This window comes from Mobula hypostoma, chromosome 9 (assembly GCF_963921235.1).
Source record: "Mobula hypostoma chromosome 9, sMobHyp1.1, whole genome shotgun sequence".
Lineage (NCBI taxonomy): Eukaryota > Metazoa > Chordata > Chondrichthyes > Myliobatiformes > Myliobatidae > Mobula > Mobula hypostoma.
Window position 1 is genome coordinate 138,312,258 of NC_086105.1, and position 20,237 is coordinate 138,332,494.

General features: G+C 43.0%; 1 long non-coding RNA gene across 5 annotated transcripts in view; it reads left to right on the top strand.

Annotated features, from left to right (window-relative positions):
- Window positions 1-20,237, top strand: part of LOC134352102 (uncharacterized) — a 49,648-nt gene that overhangs the window by 6,011 nt on the left and 23,400 nt on the right. The window contains exon 3 of one of the 5 annotated variants that reach the window (XR_010019344.1): window positions 11,673-17,325. The exons of the other annotated variants lie outside the window; for them this stretch is intronic. This is a non-coding gene — a long non-coding RNA (uncharacterized LOC134352102). The remainder of the gene's footprint in view (window positions 1-11,672; window positions 17,326-20,237) is intronic. 5 annotated transcript variants of the gene reach the window in all.

Consider the following 20,237-nt stretch of genomic DNA (forward strand, 5'->3'; position numbering starts at 1 on the left):
TCACAGGCTGCAAATAGTTAATGAATTGAAACCATGTCCATCACGCCCAGATGAAGACGTCTGAGTGGCCACGTGCAGTTGTTCTTCCTTTTACTTAATTGCAACTATATCTTTGGGTTATTGCGATTAATTGTTTTAACACATTTCTCTCAGAAGCCAGTAACCAGTTTAGTAGTCAGTCTAATTAGACTCCTGCTTGAGTCTGTTGAAAATTAAAACTGATCCATGCAATGTTCCTGAAGTCGTCTTCCCTTCAATCCAGTGTCAGTGTGATTAAGTACTTGCATTTAACAGCCTCTTAAATAAAGACAACAGTTGTTCAAAGGACTCTGTAAGTGAGGTCTCTGGTTTCTGCCCTGAAGGTTGTGTTAAGCTTCTATCATTTTAATTAGAAGGGATCAATTTGGGTTTTTTTTACGAGCGTTTTCCTTTGAGGACGCGAGTGTTGTTTCCAGGGGTCATGCTCTTCATATTGTTCATTCACGCTGAGTTTACTACCGAGTGATATTTGCAGCTACAGAATCCAAAGTAAATTTATTATTAGAGTACTGTATTTGGAATGGTAGTAAGCAGGAAAACTCTGTTTAAAACCTTGTCTGTAAATCCCCAGAGCCCCCTGGCCTCTTAACAATAATTCTCCCAACCGTCTTCAAGTTTCCTTCCCTCCACCAATTGTGGGTATTCAAAGTTTAAAGTAAATTTATTATCATAATACTGTATTTGGTTTTGGCATAATCAGCAAATTCATGTGTTGAAAACCTTGTCAGTGTGCCTCTGAACCAGGAGCTTCCAAGCTGCGGTCCACAGACCCCTTAATGGTATTGGTTCATGACCCGAAAAAGGTTAGGGACCCATGCCTTAAAACCTCTGGTTCTGGCCTCTTACACTCACTACATCCAAGTTTCTTTCTCTCCACCAATTGTTGGTATTTAAAGTTCAAAGTGAATTCATTATCAAAATGTGTCACCATATGGTACCCTGAGATTCATCTTCTTGTGGACGTTTACAAAGAATCAAAATAGAATCAGTGAAAAACTACACAGAAACTGACTGACAAACAGCCAGTGTGCAAAAGAAGTTAAGCTGTGCAAATATAAATAACACTGAAAGCACGAGTTGGTAGAGTCTTTGAAAGTGAGTGCGTAGGTTGTGGAATCAGTTCCGTGTTGAGGTGAGTGAAGTTACCCATGCAGGTTCAGAAGCCTGATGGTTGAGAGGTAATAACTGTTCTTGAACCCAGTGGTGTGGGCTTCTGTACAACTTCCTGGTGGTAGCAGTGAGAAGAGAACATGGCCTCTTTTGCCATAATTGTAAATGCTCTGATCTCTTCTTTTTAAAAAAAAAAAGAAATGAGTTCCCAAGCTACTAACTGACCAGTGGTATTCCTGGGAAGATTGTCTCTGATCCTTTAAAGTTTGAATGAAGAGGATATTTGAGAACTTTGGAGAACCCCCAAGGGAATGAGGGCAGAGACTGAGCAGATGATGTGGCCTGGGGTCTCTTTCTCCAACCTGATGCAGTGGAGAATGGTGCGCCTCAGGAATACTTTTCCCCAGCTGGTCCCTGAATTTTTTTAGTCAAAGGGTGGTGAATCTATGGAATTTGTTGCCACGGGCAGCAGTGGAGGCCAAGTCATTGGGTGTATTTAAGGCAGAGATTGATAGGTATCTGAGTAGCCAGGGCATCAAAGGTTATGGTGAGAAGTCGAGGCAGTGGGACTAAATAGGATAAAATGGATCAGCTCATGATAAAATGGTGGAGCAGACTCGATGGGCCGAATAGCCTACTTCTGCTCCTTTGTCTTATGGTCTTATGGTTGGAGAGGAAAATGCAACTCAACAAAATAAGAAAAGCAAAGAATCTTCTGCAGTGTGGACCAGCCTGTATGAAAGGAGGTATCATCATAAAAAAAAATAATATTCTGTTAATGGGAAGAGAATATACCTCCCTTCTTCCCTTTCTCCCATGGTCCACTCTCTTCTCCTATTAGACTCCTTAAGCCCTTTGCCATTTCCACCTACCACCTCCCAGCTTCTCACTTCATTCCCGCACCCACCCACCTTTTCCCCCTCACCTGGATTCACCTATTGCCTGCTAGCTTGTACTCCTTTCCATTCTCTCTCTCTTCACCCTGCCCCCCCCCCACACTTATTGTGGCTTCTTCCCCCCTCCCTTCGCAGCCCTGGTGAAGAGTCTCGGCCCAAAACATCCCCTCCATAGATGCTTCCTGACTTGTCGAGTTCCTCCAGCAATTCGTGTTTTTGTGTTCTGGATTTCCAGCATCTACAGAGTCTTATTCTTTAACTCATTATTTCTATGTTGCATAGCAGAAGCACAGTGCCAATGTGGGATTAAAATTTCCCAAACCTGAATTATGAAGGAGTTTTCATGAAACTGAATGCTCAAAAGCCTAATAACATAATAATCAAATTCAAAGTTGTCATAAGCATTCCCAGTGCTAAAGAATGCAAGTAACAAGGTGTCTCTCTAAATCAAAGTAACCAAAACTCTTGCGCATTTCCATAAGTGTGTAATTGTACCTACTTAAACTCATCACCCCTACTGGGCATAGGCTGCCAACAGCAACTGGCCAGAGTCCTCTGTCCTGGGACAGTCCTTCAAGTTGTCAAGATCCTTTCTCTCCCAGGGACGAGGTCTTTAGAACTTCTGTTGGCGTTTCTATAGCTCTGAGTTTTTACTAGTTGCTAGTTCTGGTGCTCAGCCCCCCTCCTTCTGCAGCCAGGCTTGGGGCTGTCCATTGTGCAAGTTTGTGTGATCGTGGTAGTAATGCACTCAGCAATGAACCCCTTGTGGAAGTTGGTGAGCTAAGGTTGCCTGTACATTTTTGATTGTACTCCATCAAACATCTAGGTGTGACATCTAGGACTCTGTTATGCTCTGTAATTGATCTACTGGAGAGAATGCACAGGAGATTCACAAGGATGGAGCCTGGTTTGACGGATGTTAGTTAAGACCAAATGCAGTTCCTAGGTGAGACTGTGGGATAATTAAACCGTGTTAGGCAAACTTGGTTCATTTTGTATTCTTGTATCTATGTAAAGTAAGGTCACTTATTATGATAGGGTAATTACCCAGTCAAGTCTGGTGACAGCTTGAATTAATTTGCTACGCATAACTTAAGTGGACTGTGCTCATCTTTATTTTTGCAGAGGAGGAAAAACTTCTGTTTTAATCAGAAGTTGTTCTCGTTTCTGTCATTATTCTGTTTCCTCTACTATACAAATAGACTTGCATAGAAATAGATCTTGGATCAATATTCCTAATAAAGCACTATGATACATCTATATATTGCACTGAGCCTGAAGTTCGATCCATTCCAACCAGTGTAGGTCTTACACAGTGACCAATCAAGCACTGAGGAGTGTGGTGGAACAAAGGGGTATCGAAATACAGGTCCGTAATGCATTGAAAGTGGCGTCACAGATAGAAAGGTTCTGGCACATTGCCCTTCATAGATTAGTGTTGAGTACAGAATATGATATGATTGGTGATGCCTAATTTGGAGTATTGTGCACAGTTTTGGTCACCAACCTACAGGAAAGATGTAAATAAGGTTGAAAGAGTGCAGAAAAAAATTACAAGGATGTTGCCGAGTTTATAAGGAAAGATTGAATAGGTTATAACTTTATTCCCTAGAATGTAGAAGATTGGGAGATTTGATACAGGTTTGCAAAATTTTGAGGGGTATAGACAGGGTAGATGCAAGCAGGCTTTTTCCCACTGAGGTTGAGTGAGACTACAGCTAGAGGTTAAAGGTGAAATGTTTAAAGGGAACCTGAGGGGGAACGTCTTCACTCAGAGCGTGGTGAGAGTGTGGAACGAGCTGCCAGCACAAGTGGTGGATGTGATTCCAGTTTCAGAGAAGCTTGGATAGAAGTTTGGATGGGTGGGCAATGGGCCAGGTGCAGGTTGAAGGGACTAGGCAGTTTAAACGGTTTGACATGGACTAGATGGGATGAAGGTCCTGATTGTGCTGAACTTTTCTATGACTTCAAGGCAATGAATACAGAGACTGGACACAAGTTTGTATGTGGGTTGAAATAACAGCAGAAAAAGCTGGGGGGGGGGTAAAAATGCCAGGCAGTATCTGTGGAAAGAGGAAAAGGATTCGTGTTCCAAGATGGCCACCAGATTTCCATGGCCTGCAGAGTTTTATTGGATTTTTTTATATGGCCAGGCAACGGTTTTCTGCCTAAACTGACCTTAGCGTACCATACACTGCCGTTAGCCTGGGTGTACATCCAACTGCAAAGGCATTTCAACTTTCAGTTATCATCTTGGATCCTTTAAGAATGCCATGGTAGCATAACATGATTACAGCACCAGGGACCCGGGTTCAACTCCCGCCACTGTCTGTGAGAAGTTTGTACATCCTTGCAGTGACAGCGTAGGTTTCCTCCGGGTGCTCCGGTTTCCTCCCACATTCCAAAAGACGTGCAGGTCCGATAGGTTAATTGGTCACTTGGGTGTAATTGCACCACGCTGGCTCATTGGGCTGGAAGGGCCTGGTACTATGCTAAATGAAATAAATACTTGTGTGATTTGCTGTTCTCAATAGATACTGACGCACAGCACATTTTAGGATTCTGTGGTGTAACGGTATGAAGACAGAACTGCAGACTAAGCTAGAAATGGTGAATCCAGGGTGTTATGGTGTCATCTCTGGGGGAGGGTAGAATTGTGGTGTGGTGAGTTCACAGAAGCAGATGCCGTTGGAATTTCTAAAAGAACTGGTACATGAATTGTTCAAAGTAAGAAAGGTTTGTTTGTGCACGGGAAGTACAGAGCAGCAGACTAGTTGAAAAGTATTTGCTCGTACTTCAGTCCATGTACTTAAGAATACAAAAAACATAAAATACTCTTTTCCCCCTTCCTTTCCATCCTAATGATGGATCTCTGCCTGAAACATTAACTGTTTATTTCCCTCTGGGTGCTGCCTGACTTTCTTATTTCCTCTAGCATTTTGTGTGTGTGTTACTCTTCAAATATACTGTCTGTCATGTTGTACTCTTTCAATTACTGTTGCTATTGATCTTTAATTCCCAGTGGTGACTTTAATACATACAGATGTTCTGATTAAGGGAGTTTTATTTGGTTTTGCTCTGTTCCACCGTCTATCCATTAGCATTGACGATAGCTGGTATACTTTTCAGAATCGGGTTTAATATCACTGACGTATGTTGTGAAATGCATCATTTTACGGCAGCAGAATTACAATAAGGAAAAAATATAAGTAGTACAAAAATCAGAAATAGTGAGGTAGTGTTAATGAGTATTATCTGCTCAGTAATCTGATTGCGGAGAGGAAGAAGCTGTTCTTGAATCACTGAGTGTGTGTCTCCAGTCTCCTGTGCCTCCTCCCTGATGGTAGTAATGAGAAGTGACCATGTCCTGGGTGTTGGGGGTCCTTGCTGACGGATGCCCCCCTTTTTTGAGGCAACACCTTCTGAAGTTGTATGGGTAAATGCGAGGCATGAAGGCTTTCCAGATTCAAAGTTATTTTCAGAAACTTCCGTAGACCACAGAGCCCACTACCTGTGGGGAAGGAAGCATTATTATTTTACAATAAAGTCGAAAGGCACAATATGAATGCAGTGTTTTTTTTTAAACCCGAGTAGTGCAGCACTGTGGTTTAGTGGGTAGAGCTTCTGCCTCTCAGCACCAGAGACTTGGGTTCAATCCTGACCTCGGATGCTGCCTATGTGGAGTTTTCACGTTTCTTCCAGGTGCTGCAGTTTCCTCCCATATCTCAAAAGACTCGGGTGGGTAGGTTGCTCAACCTCAATAAATTGCCTCTAGTTTGTAGGCGAGTGGTAGAATCCGGGGGAGTTGATGATAATGTGGGGCAAATTGGGACGGCAATTCCTGCTGCTGTCTGTAAGAAGTTTCCCCATGACAGTGTGGGTTTTCCTCCAGGTGCTCCAGTCCGTAGATTACTTGCTTACATGGGTGTAATTGCTTGGCATGAAGGATCTGTTACTATATCTCTAAACAATTTAAAAATAAGGGATCAGTGTAGAATCGGTGTAAACGGGTGGTCGAAGGTCGGTGTGAACTTGTTTCTGTGATGCATCTCTGAGAGCATCCCAAAATATTTTGCTACCAGAACAGTAATCTTCTGTCATACGGTCTGTATAGTGCTAACTCCCACAAGCAGCCGTGAGATGAAGATAATGTGTTTCGTTGGTATTGGTTGAAGGACAAACACCGACAGGTTAACAGGGAAACTTCCCTCTCTTGCTCTGATGGAGCCATGCTATCTTTAGTGGCACCTGAGAGGACATGAGACATCTAAACGTAATATCCCATCCAAAAGCCTGTTCAGACAACGCTGCACCCCACCCCACCCCACCTTCAGTTCAGCACTAAGGGCAGCCAAGATTGCATGCTCAGGATTTTGGAGAGAGAGTTGAAGCCACTGCTTTCTGACCCTGGGAAGTAACCACCATTCATTCATCCATCACACTTACACAGTTTGCGTTAACAACCAAGGCAGCCTAAGGATGTGCTGGAGGCAGCCCGCAAGTGTCACTGCGCATTCTGTCACCAACATACCAAGCCCACGGTCTTCAGCAAAAGAACTCGAGCAACCAATTACAAAACAAGCCTCTTTCCTTCCTTCATACACACTACAGACAGACTTAGGCCCCAGACTCAGGCTCACATACATCAGGTCTCCATCTCCAGTCTCTGGCCTAGACTCACTCACATTGGTGTCTCTGACCTCCAGATAAGCCAACCCAGTGGCTTCAACCTTTGGGCCTCTGCCCCAGGACTCGCTGGGCTCTGGTCTTCAACCTTTGGCTTTGCTTTGGGTGTTGACCCCAGGATCATGGGTTTGACTTGCAGACCTCAATTTCCGGACTCTCACAGCCCTCTGACCCCGGTGACCTGGGTGGCCACCACCCCTCGTGGCACTGTCCATATGGACCAACGATCCAGGACAAAGGAACTTGGGGATCGCTAGTCTCCTCAGCACTTGCTGACTCCACCTCTGGGATCACGGACCTTTGACCATGGAGCACTCTATCACAGTCATGGTAGTCTGTTCGAAAGGTTCAAAGTACATGTACATGTATGTCACCATATACAACCCTGAGATTCATTTTCTTGTGGGAATACTCAATAAATCTATACAACCTGGAATCAGTGGACCCCTCAGTTGATGGTAGGGGTCCATGGTATAAAAAAGGTTGGGAATTCCTACTATAGAATAATAACCTTAAAAGAATTAATGAAAGACTGCCCATCTTGGATGTTAAACCAGAGTGCAGAAGACAATGAACTTTGCAAATACAAAAAGAAAGAAATATTAATAATAGAAACACAGAAAAAATAGGTGCAGGAGTAGGCCATTCGGCCCTTCGAGCCTGCACCGCCATTTATTATGATCATGGCTGATCCTCCAACTCAGAACCCCGCCCCAGCCTTCCCTCCATGCCCCCTGACCCCCGTAGCCACAAGGGCCATATCTAACTCCCTCTTAAATATAGCCAATGAACTGGCCTCAACTGTTTCCTGTGGCAGAGAATTCCACAGATTCACCACTCTCTGAGTGAAGAAGTTTTTCCTAATCTCGGTCCTTATTGAGCACATGAGATGGAGTCCTTGAATGTGAGTCCATTGGGAACATTTAACTAATTGGTTTAAACTAATATAGCAAGGGGGTGGGAACCAGGATGATAGAGCTGAGGATGAGCCAGCAGGTTTACAAGTAGATGATGGGTGTAACATGAATGGAAGGAGGGACAAGCCAATGATTGGGTACAAAAGCAGACAGTGCAAAGAGTTTAAATTGTACCACACAGGTAAAATTCAAAAGGGTGAAGAATGCAGGACTGAAGGTGCTGTATTTAAATGTGCACAGCATTTGGAATAATGTGGATGAACTCGTGGTGCAATTAGAGATTGGTCAGGGTGACATTGTGGGTGTCATGAGTCGTGGCTGAAAGAAGGCCGTAGTCGGGAGCTTAACATCAAAGGATATATTTTGTACCAAAAGGACGGGCAGCAAGGCATAGGTGGTGGTATGCTTCTCTTGGTAAGAGATGGAATTACATCTTTAGAAGGTGGTTATATAGGGTCAGAGAATGTTGAATCTTTGTGGGTGGAGCTAAGGGTAGGAAAAAACCATTATGGGAATCATTTATAGGCCTCCAAATAGTAGCTAAAATAGTGGGGTTGAGATTGCAAAGGGAGCTGGAAAAGGCATGTAGTAGGGGTAATGAGACGATTATAATGGGGACTTCAATATACAAGGAGATTGGGAAAATCAGGTTGGTGTTGGTATCAGATCACGAGAGAGGGAATTTGTTGAGTGCCTATGAGATGGCTTTTTAGAGCAGCTTGTGCTTGAGCCTTGTCGGGGAAAGGCTGTCTTAGACTGGGTGTTGTGTAATAACCCAGATCTTATTGGGGAGCTTAACATAAAGGAACCCTTAGGAGGCAGTCATCATAATATGATTGAATTCATACTGCAATTTGAGAGGGGGAAGCATAACTCGCATGTATCAGTATTACAGTGGAATAAAGGGAATTACAGAGGCATGAGCAAGGAGCTTGCCCAGGTGGATTGGAGAAGGATACTGGTGGAGAAGACGGCAGAGCAGAGATAATTGAAGTTTCTGGGAATAGTTCACAAGACACGGGATAGATATGTCCCACAGAGGAAGAAGTTCTCAAGTGGCAGGGGTAGGCAACCGTGGCTGACAAAGGAAGTTAAGGACTGCATAAGAGCCAAGGGAAGGGCATATAAGGTAGCAAAAGTGAGTGGGAAATTGGATGGTTGAGAAGCTTTTAAAACTCAAAAGGCAACTAAAAAAGCAATAAGAAGGGAAAAGATGAAAAATGTGGGCAGACTAGCTAATAATATCGAGCAGGATACCAGAAGTTTTTTTCAGTTATATGAAGAGTGAAAGGGAGCTGAGAGTTGATACTGAACCATTAGAAAATAGTGTGGTGAGGTAGTAATAGGGATCAGAGAAGTTGCAGATGAACCTAATGGATATTTTGCATCTGTCTTCACTGTGGAAGACACTCGCAGTGTGCCAGATGTCCATGAGTGTCAGAGAGCAGGAGTGAGTGCCATTGCTATTACTAAGGAAAAAGTGCTAGGCAAACTCAAAAGTCTTAAGATGGATAAGTCACCTGGACCAGATGAACTACATCCCAGAGTCCTGAGAGTGGTTGCTGAAGGGATAACGGATGCATTGGTCATGATCTTTCAAGAATCACTTGATTCTGGCATGGTCCCGGAGGACTGGAAAATTGCAAATGTCACTCCACTCTTTAAGAAGGGAGGAAGGCAAAAGAAAGGAAATTATAGGCCAGTTAGCCTAATCTCAGTGGTTGGGAAAGTGTTGAAGTCTATCATGAAGAATAAGGTTTTGAGGTACTTGGAAACTAATGATAAAATGAGTCAAAGTCAGCATGATTTCTGTAAAGGGAAATATTGCCTGACAAATTGAGTTCTTCAAGGAAGGCAGTGGTTGTTGTTTACTTGGGTTTTCAGAAGGCATTTGTTAAGGTGCTACACATGAGGCTGCTTAACAAGATAAAATCCTGTGGTGTCACAGGAAAGATACTGGCATGGATAGCAAAATGGCTGACACAGGAGGCAGCGAGTGGGAATAAAGGGGCCTTTTCTGGTTGGCTGCCTGTGACTAGTGGTGTTCCTCAGGGGTCAATATTGGGGCTGCTACTTTTCACATTGTTTATCAATGATTTAAATAATGGAATTGATGGCTTTGGCAAAATTTGTGGGTGATACGAGGATAGATGGAGTGGTAGGTAGTGCTGAGGAAGCAATATGATTGCAGCAGGACTTGGACAAATTGGAAAAATGGGCAAAAGGATGGCAAATTGAATACCATGTTGGGAAATGTATGATGCATTTTGGTAAAGGGAACAATAGTGTGGATTATTATCTAAATGGAGAGGAGGTTCAAGCGTCAGAGGTGCAGAGGGACTTGGGAGACTCCCAGAAGATTAATTTACAGGTTGAGTCTGTGGTAAAGAAGGCAAATGCAATTTTGGCATTTATTTCAAGGGGAATAGAATATAAAAACAAGGAGGTAACGCTGAAGCTTTTTAAGACTCTAGTCAGGCTGCACTTGGAGTATTGCCAACAGTTTTGGGCCCCATATCTCAGAATGGATGTGTTGTCATTGGGGAGAGTCCAGAGGAGGTTCACGAGGATGATTTGGGGAATGAAGGGGTTAACATGATGAGTGTTTGACATCTTTGGCTGTGTACTCACTGGAATTTAGAAGAATGAAGAGGGGATCTCATCGAAACCTACCAGATGTTTAAAGAACTAGATAGGGTGGATGTGGAGAGGATGTTTCCTATGGTGGGGGTATCCAGAACTAGAGGGCACTGCCTCAAAATTGAGGCGAGGAGGAATTTTTTTAGCCAGAGAGTAGTGAATCTGTGGAATGCTCTGCCACAGACTTCAGTGGAGGCCAGGTCTGTGGGTGTATTTAAAGCGGAAGTTGATCATTTCCTGATTGGTCAGGGCATCAAAGGATATGGCGAGAAGGCAGGTGTATGGGGTTGAGTGAGAACTGAGATCAGCCATGATGGAGTGGTAGAGCAGACTCAATGGGCTGAATGGCCTAATTCTGTTCCTGTGTCTTACGGGCTTGTTTCAGTGATGGGGCAAGTGAAGTTGAGTGAAGTTGTCTCTTTTTTTGGCTCGAGAGCTTAGGGGTTGAGCGGTAATAACTGTTGATGAGCCTCAGACACGAATCCAAGCCTCAGCACTTGAGTGTGATGTCTGGTAGAGAGTTCCAGTAGTTTGACACAGTGACAAGTATGTAGGAGCAGCATTTGATTCTGCTCCTGCATACTTAGGAAAGAAAAGTGATATTGGATTGATACCAAATCTGCAGCATTCGAGCACAGAGCATGATAAAATCCATGTGAGCAGAGTTTCTCTTCCAAAAATCAGTAATTGGACAGAGGTGCCTCGTGTTCATAGAATGGAGAGTGAGATGGAAGAGAATAAGCCCTAATTATAAAATATATTTACATGACAATTAAATAAAGTACTTATTTTCAGCATCATCCTCTAATTAGTTTGGATTACATCCTTGTCAAACAGTAAAATATATAACTAAATATTTGCAGGGCAAATGATTGCACAAATTGGGTAATGATTGTTAGTAGATCAAAGCCGAGTAGTATTGATTGTATGTGGAATTCTCTGTTTTACTCCGTGCCCTTGTGTATACACAAAATGTCATTTATTAAATAAACAGGCAATGAGCTGGAGGATTTTAGGTCACACAGGAGATGTCTCCTTCTTTTCAAAGAAGATGGGAGGGGAAAGTTTTTATTTACACTGAGTGGCAGGTGCCTGGAGTGGGAATGCACTGCTTGTGCTGGTGATGGAGGCAGATACATTAGGGACTTCTAAGTCCATCACCCCTACTGGGGCATAGGCCGCTTGCCGGAGTCCTCTGTCCTGATTTGGAACGTTGATCAGCCCTGAGACTCCCGTTTTGCCATGGGATTTTGTATGTCTTGTGAGCAAAGATCCTTCCTCTCCCAGGATTGAGGTCTTTGGAGCTGCTGCTGGCATTTCTGTAGCTTTGCTGTTTTATGGGATGGGATTGCTAACACTGTGCCCAACTCTCCTCCTTTCATAGGGACCAGTCATGGTGGAGTTAGGCAGCATCTACGGAGAGGAATATACAGTCGACACGAAGGCCCATTAGTGCTCTCGTTCCCACACCACTGCTGGTGGTCACCATGACCAGCTTGTTCCCGACCAGCCATGTGTTACTCCTTTCCGCACCAAGGTGGAACTTTGCAACAGGGGACTTCGTTTTAAGAAAAAACACACCAAGCAAAGAAAACCTCATGAAAATAAACAAAAGCAAGCACTGGAAATCATGCGAATGACTGACCTGCTAAATAAAATCTGCAGATAGCTTTCAGAACAGTAATCGGGGCAATTAATTAATTTTTGCAGATTTGATGTTTGTCAGTCTTTGTTATGTGTGGTCTTTCCTGGTTTCTTCTGTATTTCTTTGTGTACCTGTGGATGCTGGCAAGAAAATGAATTTCAAGGTTGTATAGGGTATAAACACTTTTACTCTGAACTTTGAATGCACAGCTCTTGGATGAACTGGAGTTGGTCTATCGGGTCTCAGCCGGAAACATCAAGATTTTATTCCTCTCCATAGATGCTGCCTGACCTTCCGAGTTCGTCCAGCACTTGGTGCCTGTTCCTCGAGATTTCTAGTGGCTGCAGAATCTCGTTTATTAAATAAACAGTTTGCTCTTGTAGAAAGAACTTGCATCTGTACAGCAACTTCAGTAAAATGTTATGTTTTAAAGTATCTGCACAGTGAAGTATTTTCTGAAGAGGATCACCGTTGAAGGAAAGAAATGTGGTATACTTTCAGTTTCCGGCCCGAAGCGAACTATTGTAGCAGTATTTGAATGTGCGAGTCAAACATGCTCTGTATTGATAAGAATAATATATGCTTGAATGCTCTATGACTTAATGATCACATGGTTATTTTGGATGAAGAATAAAAGACTGGAAGACATAGGGGCAGAATTAGGCCATCTGTCCCATTTGAGTCTGCTATTCCATCGTGGCTGATTTAGTATTCTTCTCAACCCCCCTCTCCAGCCTTCCACCCATACCTTTTGATGCCCTTACTAATGAAGAAGCTATCAACCTTGCTTTAGATATATACAGTGATGTGGTCTCCGCAGCCATCTGTAGCAATGAACTCCACAGACTGATCATCCTCTGGCCAAAGCAGAGTTCCCCAACCTTATTTTTTATACCATGGACCCCTACTATAAACCAAGGGATCCATGGACCCCAGGATGGGAACCTTGAGCTGAACACATTTCTCCTTATCTCTGTTCTAAAGAGACCTCCTTGTATTATCTGAGGCTGTGCCCTCTGGTCCTAGAATTCTCCCCCTCTCTTCCCCGCCCCCCCCAGCAACACATTAGAAACATTCTCTCCATATCCACTTTATCCAGGCCTTTCAATATACTTCAAAGACATTCCCCTTCCTCCTAAACTCCAGGGAGTACAGACCCAAAGCCATCAGACATGCCTAAGTTAACCCTTTCATTCCTGGAGCCATTTTTGTGAACCTCCTCTGGACCTTGTCCAATGTCAGTCGTTCAATCAGGAAGATTAGTTGCAATCAGCATTGGAGTTGCTGACCAGATATCGTGATTTAGAGGCAAAATTAGAATAAATTTCAGCTAGACTTAACAAATGAGACATGAACAGATTTGAACGTCCTCCAGGTGCTAATGGATTGCCAAACTTTATTTCTAGACCTGTGCAGTTCATCCTTTGAGTTTTGTTCATGCTTGCTGACCTTAAATCTGTGAGAGCATATTGTCAGGAAGTTGTGCTGACTTCACTATTTACCACTGCTGTCCTTGCTCGGGTTTTAAACTCGTGACTAAAAGGCAAGTTTCTTGCCCAAATTCCACTAGGAATAACATCTGCCTGGAAGCAAGGCCTTTTTTCTGTAGGGAGTAATTACAGGAATATTGTTCTGTGGACGAAAAGAGTTAAAATATTGAGCTGTGCTGCTAGGATGAGATTCTAACAGATGCTGATTATTCAGTTCATTGCTGGGGGTTGCAAATTGGCTGCTGGATTTCTTACAACAGGGGTACTTTAAAAGATCATTCAGACTTTTGTGGTTGCTGTTGGGTGATTTTTAAAAAAAAATCTATTGAAATACAGTGCAGAATAAGTCCTTTCTGGCCCTTTGTGCCATGACACCCAGTAAACCACCTATTTAATCATAGCCTGATCACAGGACAATTTACATGACCAATTAATCTATTGACCAGTAGGTCTTTGGACTGTGGGAGGAAACTGGAGCACTTGGGGTGGGGGGGGGGTGGGGGGAAGAACCCATGTAGTCATGGTGAGAATGAACAAATTTTTTCAGATAGCAGCAGAAATTGAACCCAGGTTGCTGGTACTGTAGTGCGTAACACAATGCTTTACGCTACTGTAGGGGAAGACAAAATGTGTCTAGATTTGTACGTAAGTGGCTTTGGGTGCAGACCAGTGACATGAAACATCCTTTTAACATTGTTTCCCTTCCAAAATGTCACTAATTAGACAGAGATGCTCTTTTGAATGGAGTAGAATGCAGGGGAAACTCAGAAGGAGGCACAATGTAAGATCAATTTTTTTTTAGATTATGAAGACGAGCAGTCCTCTTTTATTGTCATTTAGTAATGCATGTATTAAGAAATGATACAATATTTCCTCCGGTGTGATATCACAAAATACAGGACAGACCAAGACTGAAAAAACTAACAAAACCATATAATTATAACATATAGTTACAACAATGCAACAATACCATAGCTTGATGAAGAACAGTCCATGAGCACAATAAAAAGTTCAAAGTCTCTCAAATGACCCACATCTCACGCAGACGGTAGAAGGAAGAAAAACTCTCCCTGCCATGCCCGACCACAGTCCAAATCTGAGTCATCCGAAAACTTCGAGCCTCCGATCAGCTCTCTGACGCCGAGTACTGAGCGCCATCTCTGTCGGAGCGATTTGATCGCCATCTCGGTCGCCAACAGCAGGCAAAGCCGGGGATTTTAAGGCCTTCCCTCCGGAAGATTCCCGACCGCACAGTAACAACAGCAGCGAACGAGCGTTTCAGAAATTTCTCCAGACGTTCCTCTGTGCTTTTACGTCTGTCTCCATCAAATCAGAATTGTCCACTGCCCCTATTTAATGGATACAATATCATTCTTCACCGGAGGGCTGCGCACGCACGGCACACTGCTGTCTCTCCTCCCGCCATCAAACCCATCTGGTGATCAATTGAATCGCTTCAAAAGGTCATACAACAGGTTAAATTGTTTTGTTAGGAGTTTTTGCTTTTAAATGATTCTTAGCATCATGTCACTTTTGTTAAACAACAAAATTAGATCCAAGATAAATTGAAAGTGGACTGAAATCAAGTGAGGACTTTGTGGTGTGTCTTGCCATCGTACTGCAAGGATCAGTCAGTCTCAACACCTTCCTCTGGTGCCTCTCCTTCCCTTTCACCTTTGGTCCACTCGTCTTTCCTATCAGATTCCTCCTTCTTCAGCCCTTTGTCTTTTCCTACCTATCACCTCCCAGCCACACACACTAATGCCTCTCCCACCCACCTACCTTCCCGCTCACCTGCCTTCACCATTTGACTCCTAGCTTGTACTCCTTCCGTTCTGCCCCCTGTCCCACCTTATCCTGGCTTCTGCCCCCTTTCCAGTCCTGATGAATGCTCTCGGCCTGAAATGTCAACTCTTAATTCCCTTCCCTAGAAGCTGCCTGACTTGCTAAGTTTCTCCAGCATTTTGTGTGTATTACTCAGTAGTAAAAAAAAATCATTTTATGAGCTGTTTCAAATTTTAGTCACATGATTTGTTCGATCCGGTAGAATCTCATAATTACGATACATCAGGGCTGATACATTTCGGCCCAATTAAGCAGCTGCCTCAAGTATTTTTTTTAAAAAACAAACTCTGTAATAAATTATATATTTAAATGAAATGCAGAACAAATTAAAACACTACCAGTACTACTACGGTACTATGAAACTGTATGTGTTTGTAATCAATGGAGGAATTAATCCACATGTTCTTTTGAATGTAAATGAACAAAATCTGCACAGACATCTAGTGTCGATAATGGACTGCCTTCATACAATGCTTACGACAATTGCATCCTCCAAACCTTCATTTGAATTGTAACTTTCAAGATGATTGTCAATACCTTAATTCTCTGCCGTTCCCAATCTGTTGAAGTAGTGAAATTGTTTCATTTTCACTCCATTTGTCATCTCCAAGCCTGAATGCTTGAAACCACAGTGAGCAAAACAGTTCTGAATTGTCTTGCTGCTAATTTATCACCAACTGTCAGTGACAAAAATCACTGCCTTTTGAACACAAACACACACAACTGACATTATTTGAAAACCATATGCTCAAAGCATGGTACAGTGTGTAATGGTGGTTCGAGTGCACGCGACTGATGCTAGTTGGAAACTGTTTGGCAACAGCCTCCTGTCCCAATTAAGAGGCATAGTGTCCCAAATAAACAAAGGGATTCCAGGCTATTTTCTTGATTTAGTTTCAGTTCTTTAGAAGTTGCTTCAAATAAGCGTCTGCCCCGATTAACTGATAGCCCAATTAACTAGAATCCTCTGTATACCTTGTTTGCATGATAGAATAGTTAGAATAGTTTGGTAATGAGTTCCACATTGATTATTGCTGTTAGACTCTTGTTAGTAGTTTTAATGTGTGGAATTGTAGCCACATTATAGCTCAATATTTTGTTTCCTGCTCTGTTGTAACTTTTCGTCCCCTGAGGTTGTAAGCTACTTTGCCTCTTTTCTGAGGAAAGGAGGCATCTTGAATCATTTACAGCTGTCTCAGTTGTGTTGATTATTGGCTGCTCTCCTGGTGTTCACTTACTTTGAGGCAGAAAGTCATGAGTTCAAGTCCAATTCTATTTATAAATGTTATCCAACCTGATGCTCCTGGGTGTAATTAGAACCAGTAATAGTTCAAAGTAAATTTATTATCAAAGTACATACTATATATGTCACCATACACCACTGTGAGATTCATTTTCTTGTGGGTATTCACAGTAAATAGAAATAAACACAATAGAATCAATCAAGAACCGTGCTCAACAAGATGGACCAACATCTAATGTACAAAGGACAGCAAACTGTGCAAATGCAAAAAGAAAAATAATAATAATAAATAAATAAGCCATGAAAATCGAGAGCATGAGATGGAGAGTCCTTGAAAGTGCGTCCATTGGTTGTAGGACAGTTCAGTGATGGGCCGAGTGAAGTTATGCTCTGTGGTACAAGAGCCTGAAGGTTGATGAATAATGACTTGAACATGTATCACTGCCCTGATGGCAACAGTGAGAAGAGAACGTGGCCTGGATGGTGGGGGTCCTTCACAATGGCTGCTGCTCTCCTGCAACAGCGCTCCCTGTAAATGCTCTCAATAGTCACCTCAATAGCTGGGATCAACCAGCTACACCTGACAAAAATCTGAGTCTTGTGGGGAACTGGGACTAACTCAAGTAGAGAAATAATCTTCTGGAAGAACTGAGCGGGTGAAGCAGCAGCTGTAGGAGGAAAGGAATTGTTAACGTTTCAGGTCGAACCCCTGCGTCAGCTTCTTTTCCTGCTTTTTTGAGTTCTTTCAGCAGATTTCTGGGCAGTTCTAACATCTGCAATCTCTTCTCTCCAGTGGAGAACCTGGTTGGCAGGGGTAAGTCACCAAATATCAGAAGGCCTAGATATAGTGGATATGTGGGGGATGTTTCCAGTAGTGGGGAGTCTAGGATCAGAGGGCACAGCCTCAGAACAGAATGGTGTGGCTTTATTGGTAAGAAATGATATCAAATCATTAGAAAGAGGTGACATAGGATCGGAAGGTGCAGAATCTTTATGGGTTGAGCTAAGAAATCGCAGGGGTAAAAGGACCCTGATGGCAGTTATATACAGGCCTCTAAACAGCTGCAGTGATGTGGAGTCAAAAGGTTGAGTCGGTAGTGAAGAAGGCGAATGCAATGTTGACATTCATTTCTAGAGGAATAGAGTATAGGAGCAGGGATGTGATGTTGAGGCTCTATAAGGCGCTGGTGAGACCTCACCTGGAGTACTGTGGGCAGTTTTGGTCTCCTTATTTAAGAAAGGATGTGCTGACATTGGAGAGGGTACAGAGAAGATTCACTAGAATGATTCCGGGAATGAGAGGGTTAACATATGAGGAACGTTTGTCCACTCTTGGACTGTATTCCTTGGAGTTTAGAAGAATGAGGGGGGACATCATAGAAACATTTTGAATGTTGAAAGGCATGGACAGAGTGGATGTGGCAAAGTTGTTTCCCATGATGAGGAAGTGTAGTACGAGAGGGCATGACTTAAGAATTGAAGGGCGCCCATTCAGAACAGAGATGCGAAGAAGATTTTTTAGCCAGAGGGTGGTGAATCTATGGAATTTGTTGCCACAGGTGGCAGTGGAGGTCAAGTCATTGGGTGTATTTAAGGCAGAGATTGATAGGTATCTGAGTAGCCAGGGCATCAAAGGTTATGGTGAGAAGGCGGAGGAGTGGAACCAAATGGGAGAATGGATCAGCTCATGATAAAATGGCGGAGCAGACTCAATGGGCCAAATGGCCGACTTCTGCTCCTTTGTCTTATGGTCTTATATCCCTTTAGAACCGATGAGGAGGAATTTATTTAATGAGATCTATGGTGAATGTATGGAATTTGTTTCCACAGATCGCTGTAGAGGCCAAGTCATTGGGTATATTTAAAGCAGAGGTAAATACTTAATTAGTAAAAGTGTCAAAGGTTATGGTGAGAAGGCAAGAGAATGGGGTTGAGAAGGAAAATAAATTGGCCATGATGAATAGTGGAGCAGACTCTGGGCCTAATTCAGCTCCTGTGATTTGTGATCCACTGAAGGGATTTTGCCAAGAGGCCCTTTCCATTCAAAGCGCAAGAGCTCGGTGGGGAAGGAGCACACTGGTTCTTTCACCACTGGACAGGGAGGGAATGTGTTGGGTGATGAAGTCCCTCAATTATCATAGTAACATGTCACCCCGTGGGGCAACATGAGAGGCAACAGTCCTACTGGTTTTAAAGAATGTAATAGAACACTACTCAGAGCATTGCCTGTGAATGTAAGAATGAAAAGTTATTGCCGAGTTTATTCTTGTAAATAATTTTTTTTATTATGAAGTTTATTTTGATATAAATAAACTCCTCAGAAACCAGAGCTGATGATACAGGGTATCACCCAGCACTGATTGCCGAGCTTAATGTAATATGACGGATTGCCCTGTAAACACCACAAATGAGCCCACATTCAGTCTGACATCTACAGACAACACAAAAACCCCTCAGCCATTCCATGCTTCCCAGCCAACAAATAAAATGCCTCTTATTTAAGTAAATCAGCATGACCTCCGTTTCTATCTCCCTCATCGCATGTCCGGCTTCGCTATAAGTGAGTCAGTATTGTTCACCCAAATCACTCCCAACACATGAAACTTCCACAGTCACAGCATTTCTTACTGATTCTCTCTTTAACTTTTTTGGTGACTGTCTTGTATTAACAATCCCCTTTATAATTTTAAAGAATGCCATCTTTTGGAAGAAGACAACTTGGTCTCTCCATTCTTTTAGAGAAAATTTACAAGGATATTGCCAGGATTTGTGGGCCTGAGTTGTAGGGAAAGGTTGAACAAGTTAGAACTTAATTCCCTGGGGCGAATGAGAATGAGGGGAGATACGCAAAATTATGAGCGGTATGGATAGGGTTAATGCAAGCAGGCTTTTTTCCAGAGGTTAGGTGAAACCAGGACTACAGGTCATAGGTTAAGGGTGAAAGGTGAAATATTTAAGGGGGACCTGAGGGAGAACAACTTCTTTCAGTTTCTTGCAAGTGTGGAATGAGCTGCCAGCAGAAGTGATGGATATGGGTTCAAAATCAACATTTAGGAGAAGTTTGCATAAGTATATTGACAGGAGGGTAATGGAGGGGTATGGTCTGCATGTGAGATGATGGCAGAATGACAATTTGGCATGAACTAGATGGATCGAAGGGCTTGTTTTTGTGCTGTCATGCTCTCTCTCTGACTCTAAATGCTTGATGTGTTTGTTTTTAAAGGTGTGTTGACCTGTGGCTCAACTTAAATCGATTGGTGTATTTGTTCTCTGGGACCTCTTTGTTTCTCTACCCCACCTAGGCCTGTGCCCTCCAAAGAGACCTCCCTGCTCTTCTGGTTGAATGAGGAGCCCTGCATGTATTGAATTTCCTTTGCCAATTATTCTCCAAGACCTCCTGTACTCCATTGCCGTCTCCTCAATCGTAGACTGTTTTACCCTTCGCTCTCCCCTCCGGAGGAAAAAAGTTTTTCTTCAGCTTGGGACTAACTTTAATTCCAAAGTCTGCATTGTTACTGTAGATTGTGAATGGCAGCATTCCAACAGGCATCTTTGTAGAGCACCATTATCCCACCACCTTCCCTGTCAACAGCTGCCCTTTGGTCTGCTTTCTGTGCAGAAGGAAATGGCAATGAACTTTACCTGGTCTTGACCTCTGACCTTGAACATTGGCCTGTTATGGGACCTTGTTTGAAAATCTAAATAAACTACATCTCCTACATTAAT